The sequence below is a fragment of the Orbicella faveolata genome, unplaced genomic scaffold (assembly GCF_042242905.1).
Source record: "Orbicella faveolata isolate gen_17 unplaced genomic scaffold, um_ofav_v1 contig_25, whole genome shotgun sequence".
NCBI classification, from domain to species: domain Eukaryota; kingdom Metazoa; phylum Cnidaria; class Anthozoa; order Scleractinia; family Merulinidae; genus Orbicella; species Orbicella faveolata.
The window spans coordinates 17,593,191-17,612,012 of NW_028301553.1; the positions used below are offsets into that span (position 1 = coordinate 17,593,191).

Here is an 18,822-nt window from a genome sequence, read left to right on the forward strand (position 1 = left end):
GATATGCTACAGAATATTTATTCATACCCAGTTCCCCAGTGCAAACGGCCTAGGTATTATAAATTGGGGAAGTCCAAGACGGTCCGTTTTCCCCGCCAAGTCGCTGAATGTCTGACTAAATTACCAGAAAATTACTCATTGGCACACTTTCCCTTTCTCTATCGGGATTTTCCTTTTGTTGCTTTCTCAGTCCGCACAGATCCAGACTAAATCGGTGTACTGCATATATCCAAAGACAAGACAGGGTGGGAGTGGATTTTCCTTCAAAGACTACTGCTTATAGCACCCTAGCTGTAGAATTGCTGGCCCTTAACTCCGATTTCCATAAAAAAGAAGTGATAATCCCCAGGACGACCAGTATGCTTGGTGTAGGTGGTATGGTAAGTCGTCACAAAGTCCAGTGCCTCATGCCTGCTGGAGCTTAAATTGGTTATTGCTCTTCTTCCCTGGACAAGATGATAATCACCGGCTCCCATTTATACATCTGGGTGGAGAGAGACACTGTGAAAGAAAACTGCCTTTCCCAAGACGACATGACAACGCCCTAGTAACCAGGAGCGCTCGATCCGGAGTCCAGCCCGCAACCATTAGGCCGCGACCGTGCTATGCGCTAGGCAGTTGTCGGTTTTGTATAGAATCCGAACGCGTTACTACGTTACATGTTTACTTCAGTCTGTCGTAAATTGATAAAATCCAACCGTGAAATGAATATATGGCCAGCACATAGACATCTTGCCGGCTGGATTGTTTATTTACAAGAAAAGAAACTATCTGCGGTCAATTAATTAAACTTATTAAATCTATTCATTCTTTAAGTGAATTTGTTTCATTTGAGTGTGCTTGAAAGGCAGAGGAGCGAAAAAGTCTGGCTATTACAATTTAGTCTCCTGGAAAACTGAAAACATGATTATACAGTGTCCCGTTTGGAAAGAAGATGACATATGCGGGGCACGAGATAAAAAGCCGCCAGAGGCTGCTGTGACTCTCCCGTTAGCGACGTTAGATCGAGATGTTACCCACCTGCTGGCCAAATTAAAGTGGGCACTGGTGGTAAACTGGCCACTTCCCATAGAGTTGACAATTTCCCTGAATGGAAGTTAAAGTATGAATTAAAGAAGATTGCCCACGTCACCGGCGAAAATTCACTCGTTTGCGTGACCAAAGTGGGCCATGTCAGCACCCTTTCCGTCAAAGAGAAAAAAGAACTTGAAGAAATCAGAGAAGGTTACCGCTGACGTTTCAGATAGCATATTTCAGGCGTTCGGCATTGTAATACCTATTGCATCCATAAGTATCCAAGGTTAGAGTGACTGCATGCATGTTCATCAGACATAAATTTATTTTGCACGTTCAAAGATTTTTTACACGCTTTAATGTCTTTAATTCGTTCCACCGGTTCAAGGATCGTTGTTCCATCATCATCTGCATACACATTTAAACAAAATATCTCTAACTTAAATTGTCTACCCAGTACCCGCCCACAATTCAATTTCTAACATTTTCGACGGCATATTGGATGTTGTTTCACTTGAAAAGTCAAAAGGGCTTGGAGATGAATTAAGTAGTTTCACATGCCCAGTATACAGGATGGTGCCTACTAATTGCAAAGGTTTTTGCGCCAGGTTAAGACCACGCAGAAAGAGTAGATCTTTGCAAGCGCTATTGCAATCTACAAAGAAAAATGGGGGTAGCCACGCATTTCTTTGAGATAATTAGCCTTGAATCTCAACAAAAATGCTGACATCAGCATTTTCCTGAAAAAAGAAGGAAAGGATATTTCTTCACAGTATTCCATAGAATTCGCCTTTACATACAGAAAAGCAAACACATTTAAAAAGATCTTTAAACTACATGGCAAATGGTAACCAAAAAAAAGATTTTTGATATGTTTTTAATAATAAAATCGTTGCAAAAGCGCTTTTAGCGTATCGGACAGCCTTCCTCTGGTTCAGCTAAAATACAGTCTAAATACCTTTTGCTCACAACCAGAAACTAATCACGTGTTGAATAGACTTGCCACTTCCATTTCATAACATAAAATGTAGGGGTAACCACGCGTTTTCTAAAGTTATTGACCTTTTTTGAAAACTTTTACGGTGCTCGTTACATTTTTTCCTGTCACCTCCCCAGTAAGTAAGACATTTGCGTATCTCGCACTTGTTTTGCGCGTGCATTACGCCATCTGCAGGTACATGTTTACAGTTGCATTTCAGTATAATTTTCGACAGCTAAGAGCTAGGTTTTCAGCTGGAAGACGTAAACAGTTAGTGGTTAGCGATATGCTGCTATTCTGTTGTTCCTGGTTTAAGTTAAAGTACAGGTTCGTTAAACTTGATTTGGTCACAGTAGGAAAATTTTGCTGATTACGTCAATGTCAGCCCCAGCACGCGCGTGGAGCTAAGCCACGGCTTCGCGTGTCATGCTCAAACAATGTAGGTAAAAAAGTAAAGTCTGCATGCGAGCCAAGTGGCCCATCAGGCCGGAGCTTATCCCGGTTTCTGTAGCATGAAGCGACTAGGAGTATTTCTACTCCCCCCTGGATGGGATGCTAGTCCATCGCAGGGTTACCCCCAGCATTAAGTTCGCCGGTACCCATTTATACACCTGGGTGGAGAGAGGCACTGTGAGAGTAAAGTGTCTTGCCCAAGAACACAACACAATGTCCCCGGCCAGGGCTCGAACCCGGACCGCTCGATCCGGAGACGAGCGCACTAACCATGAGGCCACCGCGCCTCCCTCAAACAATGTAATCTGGCGAAAATAGGAAGTAATCTGGCCCTCTATTGTATCACGAGGCTTAATTACTTGCAATCTCTATCGTAACGATGGTATTCTTATTTAGAGTCGATACCAAAGAGGAGCTTGGACGGAAGCTTAAAGGAAAGCACCTCTGAGTGCGTCACGATCAAGTCGGAAATTTCGGTACCACTAGTCACACAAGGTATTTGTGATCTTCTGGCAGGGGGAAGGAGAAAAAAACTCACGGCTTAAAATTCTAATCGTGGTGAATAGTCAGCTATGAAGGCACGTGACGTTAGAATGTCCGTCATATCGAACCCACCAGTCTGGATTTCATGACTATTTCATGAAATCAAAATATCGTTTTTGCCAGGTGTAACAAAATTAAAAGAGAAGAGAAAGGGTACTAAAGGAATTAAAAGGTGCAAAAAACTATGTTTGTCCCAAGAAACCTTGAAAACGTCAATAAAAAACAGAGAATTAGATGAGAAAAGTCAAACTTAGTGTAATTATGCCTGACAAAGCAAGGTTGCCATGGAAACAAGGTAGAGTCCCATAAATAAGGCTTTTTTCCTCAGCTTTTCCCACCTAACTTATACACTCAGTAAACAACTTGTTTCATTGTATTTTGATTATTTTTCTTGTTATCAACATATAAAGTTTCCCCTCACCTTCCAGTCCCCTGGGTACAGGGTATAAATGCTACATAAAATTTAGTTTCAAATCCGTCAGTAGAAAAATTTCTAGTTTATGGTTTGAAAATAGATATTTCCTTTAAATAATTTACTTTGGGATCATTGATTGTTTCTTAATTGTGCAGCTGGTGTCTAAAAATCTCTCTTAAAAAGTAATTAAGAGTTTGACAGGAGGTGCGTAGTAGGTAACTTCTCTAAAAATGTTTCGTAGTAAAAAAGCCTCAACCTTAGTATTTTTTCCTTGGTATTACTAAACTAAGGGCTGAACTTTGCAGGGATACTAAGACTTCACAATATAAAACACGGGCATGGAAAATATGCGGTCTGAAAAACAGGCCATTTCCGGTTGCTCCCCATATGCTTCAAATGGGACTAAGTTGTGATCACAGCCACAGACTAACGAAAACTTCCCTTGAGCTGATGTTTTTACCCACAGAACTCTAAAGATAGTGCATTACAAATATGGTTTTGGCTTTGTCTGAAATTAATTGTACGTTGCTAAAAGAGAGAATGAAAAGTGGCCAAAATTACACTAAAAATCAGCCTCTGGGCACCCCTGAGGGGCTGATATCCAGAACTCGGCTAAAAAATGGTTGTTGAACCTGAAACTTTGGCATATTACATAAGTCCACATAACGACTTTGTGTACCAATTTTAAGCGAAATCGGCCGACCTTCATTTCCAAGTCTGCCCCGGTCTCTCAGGCAGAAGCTCTTAAGGTTGGCACAAACTTGAATCGTTCCTTTAGACAAAGTCACACCTCTTGTAGGTGATTATAGTATCTAGAACCATCAAAATTTCAGTTTTAAACAGTTTTAGTACTTTAAAACAGGAAAATTGACTACTGTTGATTAATTTAAGGACTCCTTGTAGCTAAAGATTAAAGGCTCCAGTCTCATAGGTAGTGCCCTCTTTTTGAATTCTCATGTTCTCGTCCCTTTTTCTTGCTTGGCTCTGGTACTTCTGCTAAAGTGGTGTCATTTTTATCCACATCATCTTCCTCGAGAGCAATCTTTCTAGCTTCCTCCCTGTTCTTCTCCACCATTGCAAGGACAACATCTTGGTGTGCTTCAAATAACATGTCCTCATGGTTATACCATGTCAGTTTTGACATGGAAAAGGGCACATTGAGAACCTCACAAAGTTTAACAATGCCTTCCTTTCTCACTCCCATTTCATAGGAAGCATAAACAATCCGCCTGTTTATATCTTTTCCCTGATTTGACCTTGGAAGGGTATCGTTGGTATTGTGGTACCCAGTGGCAAGGACCTCTTTCATACCACAGTTGCCACAAACAGCATACAAGCTGCTACTGAGACCATATCTGTCACATCCACTGTCCACTAGTCTAATAGAGGCTAAAAGAAACAAAGTATAATAAGAGTATTTTTTTAAGTTTCGCATGTCCTAAAAAAAGTCACAACTTTGGAGATTTGAACTAAGATGGTATGAATAAAATTTACGGTACACTATTTTACCTGATGGACAATCTTGGCTAACTGAATGAACTCTCTCTAGAAACTCTCGAAGGCTTTCCATGTGTACAAACCGATACCCCTCTGCAACTGGCATTTCAGGAGAAATACTCTCATCAGATCCGCTTTCATCACCACTTTCCTGTAGCTGTCTCGAAGAGACAGAGGCAAGTGGCTCCGGAATTTGTTCGCTGACCACGTCATCTTCACCGACAAACGTGATCTCCACTCTACGTCTCTTCGCTGCATTTTCGGCGTTCTTTTTTTGTTTCGGGATCCCTTTAAAAGCTTTTCTTTTTTAACACTACCACTTTTCTTTAAAACTCGTTGTTTTACACCAGATCTTTTCCCTTTTGGCATGATTCCTTGCTTATGAATAAGTGCAAGATTACCTAAAAGAGCAGCACACCTTCGACAGCAGATAGGAGATAATAAATTTATGCAAGAGACAACAAATTTTGGCATTATGCCTTTAAGACAAGATGCCCCTGTGCCCCCCCGCCTCCTCCCCAACAGCATATAGAAGAGATAGGAAAAGTTTTAGAATACAGGTAAATTTTCTGCATGTGAAAATCCAAGGGGGTCATGTCGGGGGCGGTTTGTCTAGGGGCGTAAAGACTGGCATTCAAAGAGTGGTAAAAGAAGAATAAGACTACCATGTGCCAAGGAAACAACATTTTTATTGATGAACTCAAATAGAGTGGATTGTAATAATTATTGTTCTTAGAATTAACAGGTAAAAAAATCAGTGGGTGAGTTCTTATAAGTTGTTTAAAAGTAACTCAACACTATACAATATTTAAAATGCACAAAGTGAAACAGTGAAGTAACCTCTGTTAATTTGCAAGGTATCTTTTAACTATGTTGTAACTGACCTGGTATTCAAAACATTAATGTAAGGATGGCATTGAAATTGTATTTTTTTTTTTTTTTTTTTTTAATGTTGCTTTTGGGCGATAATAAAATTATTGTTTCAGTACATTAACACAAGGGGATATCCCCCAAGTACTCATGTTCGCATGAGAGAGATAAATTAATAGTAAAGGAATACAAATTAACAACAACGGTTAAGTAACAACTGCATATAATATAATAGTAGTACTATTAACCCATTTGTGTGGTTTTGTTTGCCATAAATGCTTATCCCTACCCTCCGATTTCCTCGAAATCACTTGAGTTGTTTTGTCTGCTACATTGTACGTTTTCATCCCCTGTCTGCAACATAACTTTCTTCAAGTGTTCTTATGGCATTTCAGATAACAACTGACAGTCGGTTGTTTTGAGGAAGCTGCTTATAGTATTATTAAGGGAAGTAAACTTGGGAATGTTTTTATCCTGCATTGATTAATAAAAATATGTACAAATAATATTTTCTTTTTCAAGTACTTAAAAGAGTAGTTATGTTGCAGTTGTTAGAGTTTTCCTTACTGTAAGGGGAGGAACTGTGAAATTACTTGAGTTCTTTTGTCTGCTATAATTTTTCTATCCCCTGCTTGCGAAATGATTTTTCTCAAGTCTTCTAGTGAGATATCAGATAAGGACATCTGACAGTCTGTTGTTTTGAGGAAGCTGATAATGGCATCGTTAAAGCAAGTAAACTTGAGCATCTTTTTGTCCTTCATGGATTGAATGACAATTTGAGCAACTAATTTTTTTATTACATACGCTTGAAAGAGTAGTTACAAGTTATAGTTTCCTCTTCAAGTTGTGCTTCACTGATGGTCATGTTGCATACTACGCAAGAGGCCGTACGTTTGATGTGCACACCAATGCAGCGGCCTTCAATTGTGCTGTCTTGTATTTCTGGTGTGGTCAGATTGATATTGTGTAAATCTTCAATTTCTTGAGGGTCAGTGTGTTCATTTGTATTTAAGTACTTTACGTCATCAAAGATACCAACTTTCAAATTCTTGAAAAGATATGTTTTCCCTGTTTGAATTTTGTCAATTATGCTTTCCCAGAGGACTAGTTTAACTGAGTTAGTTTCATCTGCTATTAGACAATCAGTTTTGTATTTTGCTTTTTCGCCGTCTCTTACAATAACTTGCTTATTTTCCTGTTTTTTTAGGACTTTTGGTTTGACGTGTAATGTTTCATATACATCTTTTTCCAGTGCTTCGGTAATGGTGCATAACTGGTTGCTGAAGTGTTCATTAAAGGTATAGGGCAGTGAAGTTGGAGTTACCTTTGCATGTTTTGCAATTGTGAATTCTTGTTCTTGTTTGTGAAATCTTTTTGATGCTGTTTGGTTCACTCCTGTGATTTTTACTGGTGATTTATTAAGGAACGGTTGTTTTAAATTCATGCGCATTTGAGGTGAATAACAGACAGTGCGGACTGCTTCGTCCTGTCCTGTTTGAATGCGGCAGTTGAAGTAGTTGGTTGTGGAATTCCTCGCAGTTAGTACTTCTGTTAATAAGTGCACATATCCTTCAATGGATTCGTCTAAGAAAAAATTTAGAAGAACAATTTAGTAATTTTGTATTTATGGTCAGTCAATTTTGTAGAATCGAAGAATGTCTATTTAATGCTGACCCATCAGGCAGCCACTTCCTATTAAGCAGCCAAAAGTATTGTCAGGATTTTAATAATAACTGTAAATAAAACTGCTATAAAGCAGCCACTGCCACCATTTGAATGTTCTACTGTTTTTACTCCCATTGAGTAACCAGCATATCAGGGTCACAGCCAGACTTTTGACATAGATGCGGCAAGTTCTGTGATTGCCAAAGGCATGAGCTGCTAGGGGGGTCTGTGGGCATGCCCCCCAGAAATTTTTGAAATCTAGCATCTCTCAAATTCTATTTTCAGTATTTTTTTCAAGGAATTTCATTTGAAAATGCAATCTCGTTCAACTGGGGATTATTTTGCCATCTAACTGTATTTTGTTTTTGATTTTGGGTTAAAATCTAGATGAGGCAAGCGCCTTCCATGTCTCTTGGTAGTTACAGCCCTGAGCAAGAGTGTAATATAAGAACAATGAACTTGGATATATAGAGAAGAGTTAGAGTCTAAAGTGGCAATTGATAAAATCATTCAAACACAAGTTTGGTGCAGTCTTTATGAGATTTCGAGATGAACTGCTAATGAGTAGCCAATATACCTATTAGGTGGCTAGTTGTCATTTCTCCAAGGCTTGTTTCTAACAGGGGTTGTATAGTATATACAAGCTTTTTTTTACCTGACTGTTTACTTTTGGTACTGATCTTTGTTGTTGATGTACTTTTACTGAAAGAAAAGAAAATAGATTATTAGATTTGCATTAAGGTGGCTGAACACAGTTTTCGTGCACGCTCTTGCTGATGCAACTGAGCGCGCGCACAAGGATTGCAAAAACAAACATGCCGTCAATAGAGCGATCATTTTCTTTACTCAACACCCGCACTATCTGTGCTATTTTTCTCTATTATTGAACGCAGTGTATTGATGGCTTTAGTCTTTTATTACAAAAATATGTTAGAAAAGGTAACGACGCAAAGAACCCAGCAGTTCTCAGCTTTCTCTTTGTTACCGAAAGAACCCAGTTAAATGCAGCGCATGCGCAGTTGCTCGAAGAATTGAGACCGATTGCTTTTGCAGAAACTTGCGGATTTCTGACGATCCAGTCGTTAGAATTTCAAGAAATTTGGCAAAAAAATAGTTCAGAAACCACGTGAATGATCTATCGCAAAAAATCTGAATTTTGACAAAGGGAATTTTTAATAATACAGAACCTGCGGTGAAAACAATTTACGGCGAATTACGAAAATCGCCTATATCAAAATTTTATTAGAACAGTGTTGACAGAAGGGATTTAATGTCAATTCGTAGTGGGCAAAAAATGAAAAAAATCTAACGACTGGACTTTTTTAAAATAAACAAAAACCATTTTTTGAGTCTTGTTTTTAACCAGCCCCGTTGCCATGGTAACAGCACACACCTTAGCCAAAATGCGAGAGTAAACTTTTCTGTGGTTAACCTTGACTCTTGCAAAAAAACGGGCGCCAAAGCATAAATAGCCTAAAAGTAATGGTGAATTAGGCATAGGCTCTTGAAAACTGTGTTCGGCCACCTTAAGTTTATGTGCATGCACCTGCATTCACTTACCTATAATGGCAATTGGTTAATGTGTTTAAAGGGTCTTATTAGAGGGTCTTATTAGGATACAAAAACTTACCTTGAGTTTGATTCCATGTTTGGAATGTCAGTAACTGTGAAATAAAAGTAACAATATTGACTGAGATAATTTCTATATTTGAACTTAAATGAACTACTTTGTAATGTGGTTTCTTTAGCACTTGTATATGTGCAATGTAAATGATCATGTAATGTAAATGACCATGTGACATGCAGTTGAGCAAAGGAAAGCCTGTTTTGTTAACTTAACAGTTAAACACACTTAAAGAGTTTTGGCTGCTGAGGAAAAATTAATGTTTTTTTTATCGCCAGTTCAACTTCATTTTGCTTGTGAAAATCGTTGTTTAATTTAAATGCCTTCGAACTTTCAAGTTAACGATGAATCATAGACGTTTGAAACCCTGCCTTCCATTTATCAAATCCCTTTCCCTATTGTTTTGGAAAAGACTTTGATATTTAAGTTAAATCACTAAAGCAATCAACAAGTGCACAAACTGATTTGCGATCTGTAAAATATGTTTCAAGTATTTGTACTTTAATATTTGATATTGGTATGTTGCTATAAACATGATCTATACAAGTCTTGTTATCAGTGGTGTAACATGACACAAGCTGTTTATATCCATGATCTCTAACAAATAAGATATAAAGTGATGTTCTTTCTGTGGTTTTTAGCCAGTCAATATTGAAGTCGCCAATAAAAACATTGAGTAGCGGGGCCTGTAAAGAAAGGACATTTGAAAGAGCAGAACACATTTGCACTATAGGTACACTAGGTGAGCCATATATGCTAAATATATGTATATGTGGAGCAGTCATTAGTCTGATAGCAGTTATTTCAATTCCATGAGAATTACAGGAGTATGGATAACCAGGATAGTAATCAATACGACTATAAACTGCTGTACCTCCATATGGTCGGAGATTATTAGTTGTTATTCTACCATCATTTCTAAATAAAGTATAGTTATCAATAACATATAAACTGTTGTCATCAGAATACATGGCTGAATCTGGTCTCTGAAAAAATACTTACATCAGTACTCGAGTAGTTCCAGTCAGTGCGCACATCTTCAATGTGTCTATGTAAAGACCTTGCGTTTAAATAACAAAGTTTTAATGGCACTTTGCTTGCATTGTAAATGGGATTTATACACAAATGTAATTTAGCTTCAGTTCTTAACCTTTGCATTTCTTTCTGCACATCGGTATTTACAGCTATGTTCTCTTCATACATACATACATACATACATACATACATACATACATACATACATACATACATACATACATACATACATACATACATACATACTTCACAAAGGTTTATTATGTATAAGCCTTCCAATGTTGTTACTCTGCTTAAACCTACATAGTGAATATGAGGTATTGTTTTTTTAGTATCAATGTTGACAACTATTTTAGGAACCGTATCACCTTAGGACCTGTGAATGGTTTTTGCAGCAGCAGGGCGCAGTGGGAATTGTTTTCTTATGACCTGTACTGTTCTATTTTTACCTACTGCGAACTGTGATGTAACTGGTTTGATGGGTTTCCATGAAGGTTCAATGCCTTGCACATAGAGATGTCTATTATCATGTCTTGTTTTCTCACCAATATCAACACAATCAAATTGTACCCATATAATACCTGAAGGTTTGCCAGTTTGTTGTAGTTGAATAAGTTTGACTATATTAGCAGCACCATTTGTCAAACCATCATCACTTCTTATATTAAGAGAGATATCTGTCCTTTCACCTACTGCTAGGTTCAACACCGTATGCAATTGACTTGTTTTATTTGCTTGATCAAGTGGAATTTGTTTTAGTATTTTTTCCCTGAGTGTCTGAGATTGAGCTCCAATGACAGTGTCGTGTGCTTTGATTGAGTACTTAGGACCAGACATAGCATTGTGAGCTCTGTCATTGAAATTGTCTACTTTAGCATTCTGTATGAATAAGTGAGGTATATCAAGATATTCGTTGCTGTTGGAATCTATTAACCTCTCTTTAAACTTCATAATATCTTGACAGGTATGTTTACCTTCTCTCAATCTGTTAAGCATTTGAGCAAACATTTTACTTTCTCTTTGCCTCATAGTTTCATGCAGTTCAAACATTCTAAAATGTTCTTGCCAAAGGTTAGGTGCAAGAATAATATACTCTGAATTGTCTAGGTGTTTAAATATGTAACCATCTATTACTGGTTGAAGTTGAAATAGGTCACCTATAGCAACAATACTCACACCTCCGAAGGGTAAATGACTGCCTTTAATATCTTTAAGTCTATTATTGATTTGAATATTAAACATACTGTTGCCAACCATGGATATTTCATCTATAAATATCAATTTGAGATCACCTAGTTGACATCTCAGGGTATTGAGTCTACTTGAGTCAGGGCATTTGTACATTTTCAAAGAGTGAAATGCAGATATTCCAACAACAGTATGTATGGTATTGCCTTTGATATTATTAGCAGCTTTACCAGTAGGTGCTAGTAACAACACCTTTACTTGTCTAAAGTCAATGCCTGCTATCTGATTATAACATTTTAAGGCTGCCTGATACAAGGCCTTTGTTACAACTGATTTCCCAACTCCTGCTCCTCCACTAAGAAAACAATGAAATGGCTCGTCTGATGTTTTAATCAGATGTAATACATGGTAAAAAAATTCCTTTTGCTCTTTGTTCAAAGTTTGAATCATGTGTCTGTAGTCGTCATCGTGCATTTCATTTAGTAGTAGCGGTTCATGATTTAGATCAATTGATGGAATGCCAATGTCATCAGAAAGATTGTAGTTCTCATTTAAGTCAGGTTGTAAATCTTGATTACCTTCTGCTTCATCTTGGCATTCAACATGTTGAGTACTTGGTGCTAACATGTCATATTGATTGTCCATGTCTTCGATATTATTTGCATGTTCTTGTATTTCATTGAAGTCTACATTGCATACAGAAAATTCTTTTATCTTTTCATTCATTTTATGAGCAATAAGAGAAAAATGATCTTCATAAGATGAACAATTACCAAGCAAATCAGTGTCTTCATTTCTCCACGAAGTAAAACGCATGATCAGTTCACGATAGGGTTTCTCTGGTTCAGTTTCTTTGTTGAACCACACACTTCTTATTATTCTAGCTTTTTTCCTCCTTTTGTTTTTCTTTGAAGTTTTTTGTTTAGAGTGGGCATCATCATCATCGTCATCATCATTATAATCATCATCGTTAAGTTCATTAGTAGCAGTCTCTAAAAGAAAGCTATCAGTGTCAAGTTCTTTAGACTGCTTATTGTATGGTTTTGCATCAGTATCATACCAGGCAGCCCAGTCTGCAAGTGTAAGGTGTTCAAGACTAACTGGGCGCTTTGTGTATCTTTTAATCAAATTACCTGTATAAATATCTTCACAATCATCATCCATTTCTTTAATATCGCTTAGTGGCTTTAAAACGTTAATTCTATCCGGCACTGGGAGTTGAGGTATTTATAAATACACAACCTGTCGAGATGCTTTACGCATTGGAAGCTGTAAAACAATGTATACAGCTTCTTGTGCACTTATTTCAACATTATTTAAAAACTTGCTTCCGATATCTCTCACTTGCTGTTTAATGGTGGAATTGGCCTTTCTCGCTTCGGTACAAGCCTGTCGTAACAGTTCACTCATACCCTTCTGAGCCTTTGAAATATAATTTGCTATGTATACAGCACATGCATACACATCTAATATAAATTGAATATCCATATTGGCTCTCCATGCACTAAGACATGGGACATTTTAATTATTTATCCTTAATTCATTAGGGCTTCTTTTGAGAAATATAGCTGGTGTATTAATCGATGATCTTATAGCTAATATATAATCATCTTCAGTAATACCTAAGATCACAAGTAAGTTGTCAAAAGTGTCAAAAGTGTCAAAGTTGACCTTCTTTAAGGTCATTCAAATATTGGTGTATTTTTTTCCATGAATCTTTGTATGATTTTATTTCATTCATTGGTATTTCATCCACAGAAAATGGATATATAATAACTGTTTGCCTCATTGGTGGTTGAGGATAATTGAACCTACATTCATTTTTAGATTTCTTACGACATGTGTGGGAATGTTTATGAATTTGCCTTTTTTAAACTAGCTCCAATAATTCAGCATTGTCTACTCGCTCTTCACAAGTAATTATGTTATCAATAAATGAGGTGACTTTGCTGTCACTATCTTCACCAAATACAGGTGTATTTTCTATCCATATCATCATGTGAATGTGAGGTGAACCTCTTTGTTGGTATTCAACTCTATAAAACCAGTCAGAAATCTTTCCTAATGGTTCAGCATTGCTTAGCAGAAAATGCCTTAGGAAAGTATTCACTTGATAGTCAAAATGTCTAGCACATGTGACAGGATCGCTTTGGATCAATCTACACTTTTCCTCCCAGTTTAAATACACTAGTTCATCGTTAGTATATTGCTTGTGATCAACCAGTTGACCAAGAATTCTAAGAAGGTGAATCCACTGTGTTTCTGCTGATGAGAAACTACAAAACAAAGTAGCTGTGCCGAGTTGTCATAACAAATAGATCTCTTTTAGCTTGTTCAAAATATGAAGGGGATCCCCTTAAAGCTTTCAGGAATTTGTATCCCTCGTCATGATGTACCATCTTCCTTTAAATCCCCAGCTTTTAAAGACTTATTATTTCTATGGCATTTTCTTAAAGCAACTTGTGATTTTCCTAATAGAATTTTCATCTGCAATTTTTTTTGTTTTATAAAAACTGTTTTCCACATTCATTGCAGCTCTACGGTCTGACCTTCTCGGTTCTGACTTACAGATGTCACTATAAAGAACTTTGACTAACCGATCTTTGTGACCAGATCTTTTTTGTCCAAGAAATATTCCCGGATATGCTAATTCTTCAGAATATTTATCTCTGAATACACTCAATGTCACATTACCCTCTGCTGGTGCTAAATTAAGAATGCACTGCTGTTCATTATGATCGACATAATCTGGTGGTGTTAGCAAAGTATCGGTCACACCTGCACAAATTTTTGCTTCATCTTCAATCCATTCATCTTCATCATTTTGTGACAATTCTTCATTGTTTTTTTTTATTTTCAATCAAGACTTCATTCTCATCATCATTGCTTTCAATGCCTCCAGCCAATGCTTCATTGTAGTTGTTTAACTAGTTTTCATTCAGTGCAATACCTTCCTCTTTATACAGATCACTGTTGTTCAAAAGCCAAATTACAGCTGTGATAACTTTATTTGGTCTAACAGTTAATGATAATGCACTACTTTTGTACTGTAGCCTCCGTTTCAAATTCACTTTAATTGTTGCAGTTTCCTCTGGTAGCCGTGGTAACATACCAACCGTACTGCTCACATCAGCTGGTACATTAACAATATTACCACGTATTTTAAGTTGCTTTCCTCTTGGTGCCTGCATAAGTTTTTGAAAAGCAATTCGGAGTGCAATTAATCTACACTCTAGTTCATTTAGATCAAAGAATGGTGGTTTGTGTGGAAATTGCATTCCGTTTACTAAAGCACATGGTGGAACTTTGTTTTACTCAAATAGTTCGAACATGTTTTACAAACCCATTCAATATTGTTGACACTTTTCTTACCACTAAGGTATTTATGAATATCAGGATTCTTTTGTTTTAGATTACTAGTATGAATGACACTATGTTTGTAAAACAGCTGATCGCAACAAGTACAAATATACAATGGCCCTTGATAGACCATATCATGAAACTTTGAAATACAATACTGGATGTTTTGTTTCTGTGCTCTATAATTTTTCATGTATTGATTATTTTTTTCTCTTTCCTCCTTAGAAATGCCCTTTTCTGCTTTTCTTTTTTTTTCTATATTCTTTCATGTAGACGCTATTCTGTGTTTTGCGGTCATAGTTTATTTGAAAGTCACAAGGTGCACGATTTTCACAAAACTTTTCAGTCCCAGTTTGAGCTGAATTAATTCTGAATTCAGCTTGTAAAGTTGACACGCAATGCATTTCACCAATGTGACCTAAATATATAGACCTTATATTTCTAGTCTCAGTACTCATAGGTTCAACCAGGGTCAAATCTGAAAAATTTGCATTAGATTCTACAATATGAATTCTTAAGTTCAGTGAATCTGCAACAGCTTGTATAACAATGTCATCAGCCCATGTTCCCTGCATAGACATACAAGATAAATATTTTAACCACGATCCATCCATATTGCTTTCTATGAATCGCTCAGGATTATTTCTCAAATACTGAACAGCCATTGCTCTAATTTCTAAGTGACAGTTTGAGTCACCACATAACTGGTGTGATTAAAAAAGCAGTCACCTCCCCCACCAACATCAAGTGCTCTTAATCCATGTCTTAGTAGCCTTGAGCTCAATAGCAATTTAGGTGTGGTTTTGCATACTAATGTTGATGAACTAATTCTGCCATCTGCAACTGGACCTGGATTTAATTCAACATCTCCGGAGAGTAAAATATTTCTTTTTGAAACATTAAATGCAAACGACCATGTTATACACTTTTTAAATCGAAAAAAATAATTACTGAAGAAACTACAACCTTGGTCACAAGGGTTGGAAAAAATCATTCTATACACATTTTGCCCCTCCCCACCCCTGTGCAATGTTGACAAAACACTTTCATCTGACACAGGTTTGCATTTTGCCATTTTCCAACATTGCAAGGGGGAATGGGGGTTTTGACACTTATTCTGTGGGCATTACGATCATGATTTCATGATTTTGGCATTTTCCAACACAATTTGTCCATGATTGTCTGAGTTTTCATATGCTTTAAATGCCCATAACTTACACTGAAATTTACAAATTCGAACCAAACGCGGCACACGCACTATCTATCACTTCCTCAACTAGTGAGACAATCTCAGATAGTGTAGAGTGTAATGCAGGACTGTCATTAAGCTTTGAGTCATCCTTTGTCTCTATCTAGTGACTCTTAACTTGTTGGTTTGAGTGAATTGTGTCAACAGCAGGCAAGTTCACCCATAACAATAAGAGCCCAACAAGCATACGACACCGGTTTTTATGAGTTATGGCCTTTAATGTGAGCTCGGTAATGCACAGCAGTTGTAATCCAGTCATCTACATAGGTGACGAGTTGTGAACCCACAGACATCTTGGGCTTTGTCCCTTGACAAACATGGCCGTATACTGTAGAGTGCAAACAACAACTTTTATTATTATGACTCGCATATTTAGAAACCTTGATTTTAGTCATTCATGTAATGTTATCATTGTAAGTGTGTGCACTTATCAAAGAAAAATAACTCGACATCACTTTTTTTCAACACAAACTTGTATTTCTTAATCTTGATCTTTTAATGGATAAACAGCAAGAACAACAACTGTCATGGACAATTGCCATGCTTTCACGCATCTCAGCATCCCAGTGTTCCTAGCAGGCCCCATTATCGGCAATTTCTGCCGATTGCAATCCTACAAATGCTATGCCTTGTTGTTTAAAAATGACACATAAACCATTATGTCCAGCAACAGTTCTTGGACTGTACAGCCCACAACAAATAATTATCTCAAATAAATCAGCATGGCTGATTAGCTCAGGCAGACCCAAGTTCAACACCTTGGCCAAGCTCGTAAATAGTCAACTGGTTTGCCTTCTGCCAGTTGGGGTTTTTAACCTTGTTGTTTGATTTGATTCATTTGTTCCTGACATCGAATTTATTCTTTATAAACAGACCGACGGTAAATAAAGGTTATTTATTTATTTTAGCTACATATATGACAGTAACTTGGTTGTCTTGAATTGTGTACGAGATGTACAGCCTTAGCAGTGTATATATACTTTGGCATTGCTTTGAGTAACCTCTTTGGTGTCTTTTTACTGCGTTAAGAAGACCACCCAAGTGACTTTCCATACCCGTAGATGGGCATATATATTTAGAGTACCATTTGTGGTCGTTCTTGCTTTGAGAAAAAGCAGATGATGATGGCAAGTTGTTTCTGATTTGCATAGATCTTTTTCCAGATGACTTAAACAGCGTATTGAAGTGACATCCATAATTGTTTCTCGAATTCTTTAGTAATAGAAATGTAGACCATACAGAGTGACATCCATAATCGTTTCTCACTCCTCTTTAGTAATAGAAAAGTAGACCATGCAGAGTGATTTCCGGAAGGTGTCTTTAGCAGCATATTTAGAGTAACATCCATTGTTGGTTGAGCTTGTGCATACCATAGCATGTTGTATGGAGCATGCATGTATAGAACATGCAATCATGTACAAACTTAAATGTACATGACTGTTCTTTGTAGTGTCTTGAATGAGATGATACAATGAAGAGTTGTAGTTTCAGTGCTTTCAGTGTCTTGGTAATGTATTACCATTCAGAATCATGAACATTTAGGCATATTGTACTCAAACAGCAGTCTGCAAAATAATGTGTAACAAAATCAATCAGTGAGCAGTTAAGATTGGTAAAATATACTTTGCTGCTCTAATACTAACTTAAATTAAGTTCAAATAAATTCCCAACCCCTCAAAATACATATGACTAACTTACATTTCAACCCTGATGGCCTGCATCTTGACTACAGGTAGCGAGGAGTCAATACCTCAACACAGCACACAATGACCTCACTCTTAGAGGTGAGGTCATGTTTCCACCGAGAAACAACACATTTTATTTGGTTCATCGTATATTTTTCTCCTCTACAACCTTTACTTAATCTTTTGTATATCTGTAAATAGGTATACATGTGGTCAATGCTATTAAAAATCAAACCCAAATATGAAAATAAGAAACTTGTGCACAAGCAAAGGCAACGAAACAAAAAGATTTAGCCAACAATAAAATCATTCCTACATATCCTGACAAAACAACTAACAATAGAAAACAATGTGCTCTAACTGCTTACATTTAGACAAACAAAAATGGGCTTATGATAAATATAATATGACTCTAATGTACCAGAACTTTGAACTTGTTGTGGAATATTAGTGTATATGTGGTCTATCTGAGTTTTATAATATGTCGTGTACTGTTTTATCAGCTGAGTGTAACCCTTTTGCTTGATCATATATCCCACAAGAGCTTTCTGTTCAGGGATAGGTTCCATAAAATTGACATTGAAGTCTCCTAAAATTATGACTGGAGTCTGTGGGTCTCGAAGAATAGTCCGATGTAAGTGTTCTAATGCTTCAGTTAATTTAGAAAATACAAATTTTGATTTAGATCGATATATCCCAACAACACGTTCTTTCAGTTCATCATTTTCAATATTTTCTATTGCATCATCAAGCACTTCTGCATTACAATCATATTGCCGTCTGTTCTGAACTATTGTGTTCTTAAGTTGTTCATATCTCTCTTGGTAACTTTCGCAGTTTTTGATAAGATCTTTGTTTTCGTTCCTCCAAGGAGTGTACAGCATTAACTGTTCTCTGCTATAGTTCTCAGGGTCCTTGTTTTTGTTAAATCTTACTGAACGAATAATTTTAGATTTTTGTCTTTTAACTAGTTTCAATCCACCTTTTAGTTCATATTCTTCACATATTTCTGTCTTATCATTGGTGAGATCATCATCAACATTATCATCAAAATCATTCTCAGGTAAGCAAACATCAGAAGTAGACGTTTTAACTTGACCCACATGTTCTACCTGACTTTTATTTTGCTTGACACAGTTATACCATGCTACAAAATCAGCCAGACACAATTCTTCTAATTGTTTTGGTCGTCTTTGGTATCTTTTGATAAAGTTGTCTGATTCAATATCTTCAGAGCTATCAGGT

The 18,822-nt window shown here is 36.9% G+C and overlaps 1 pseudogene; it reads right to left on the reverse strand.

Moving 5' to 3' along the window:
* Positions 1-13,153: 13,153 nt before the first annotated feature.
* LOC149109209 (uncharacterized) lies at positions 13,154-15,599 on the reverse strand (annotated as a pseudogene).
* Between the last annotated feature and the right edge of the window lie 3,223 nt (positions 15,600-18,822).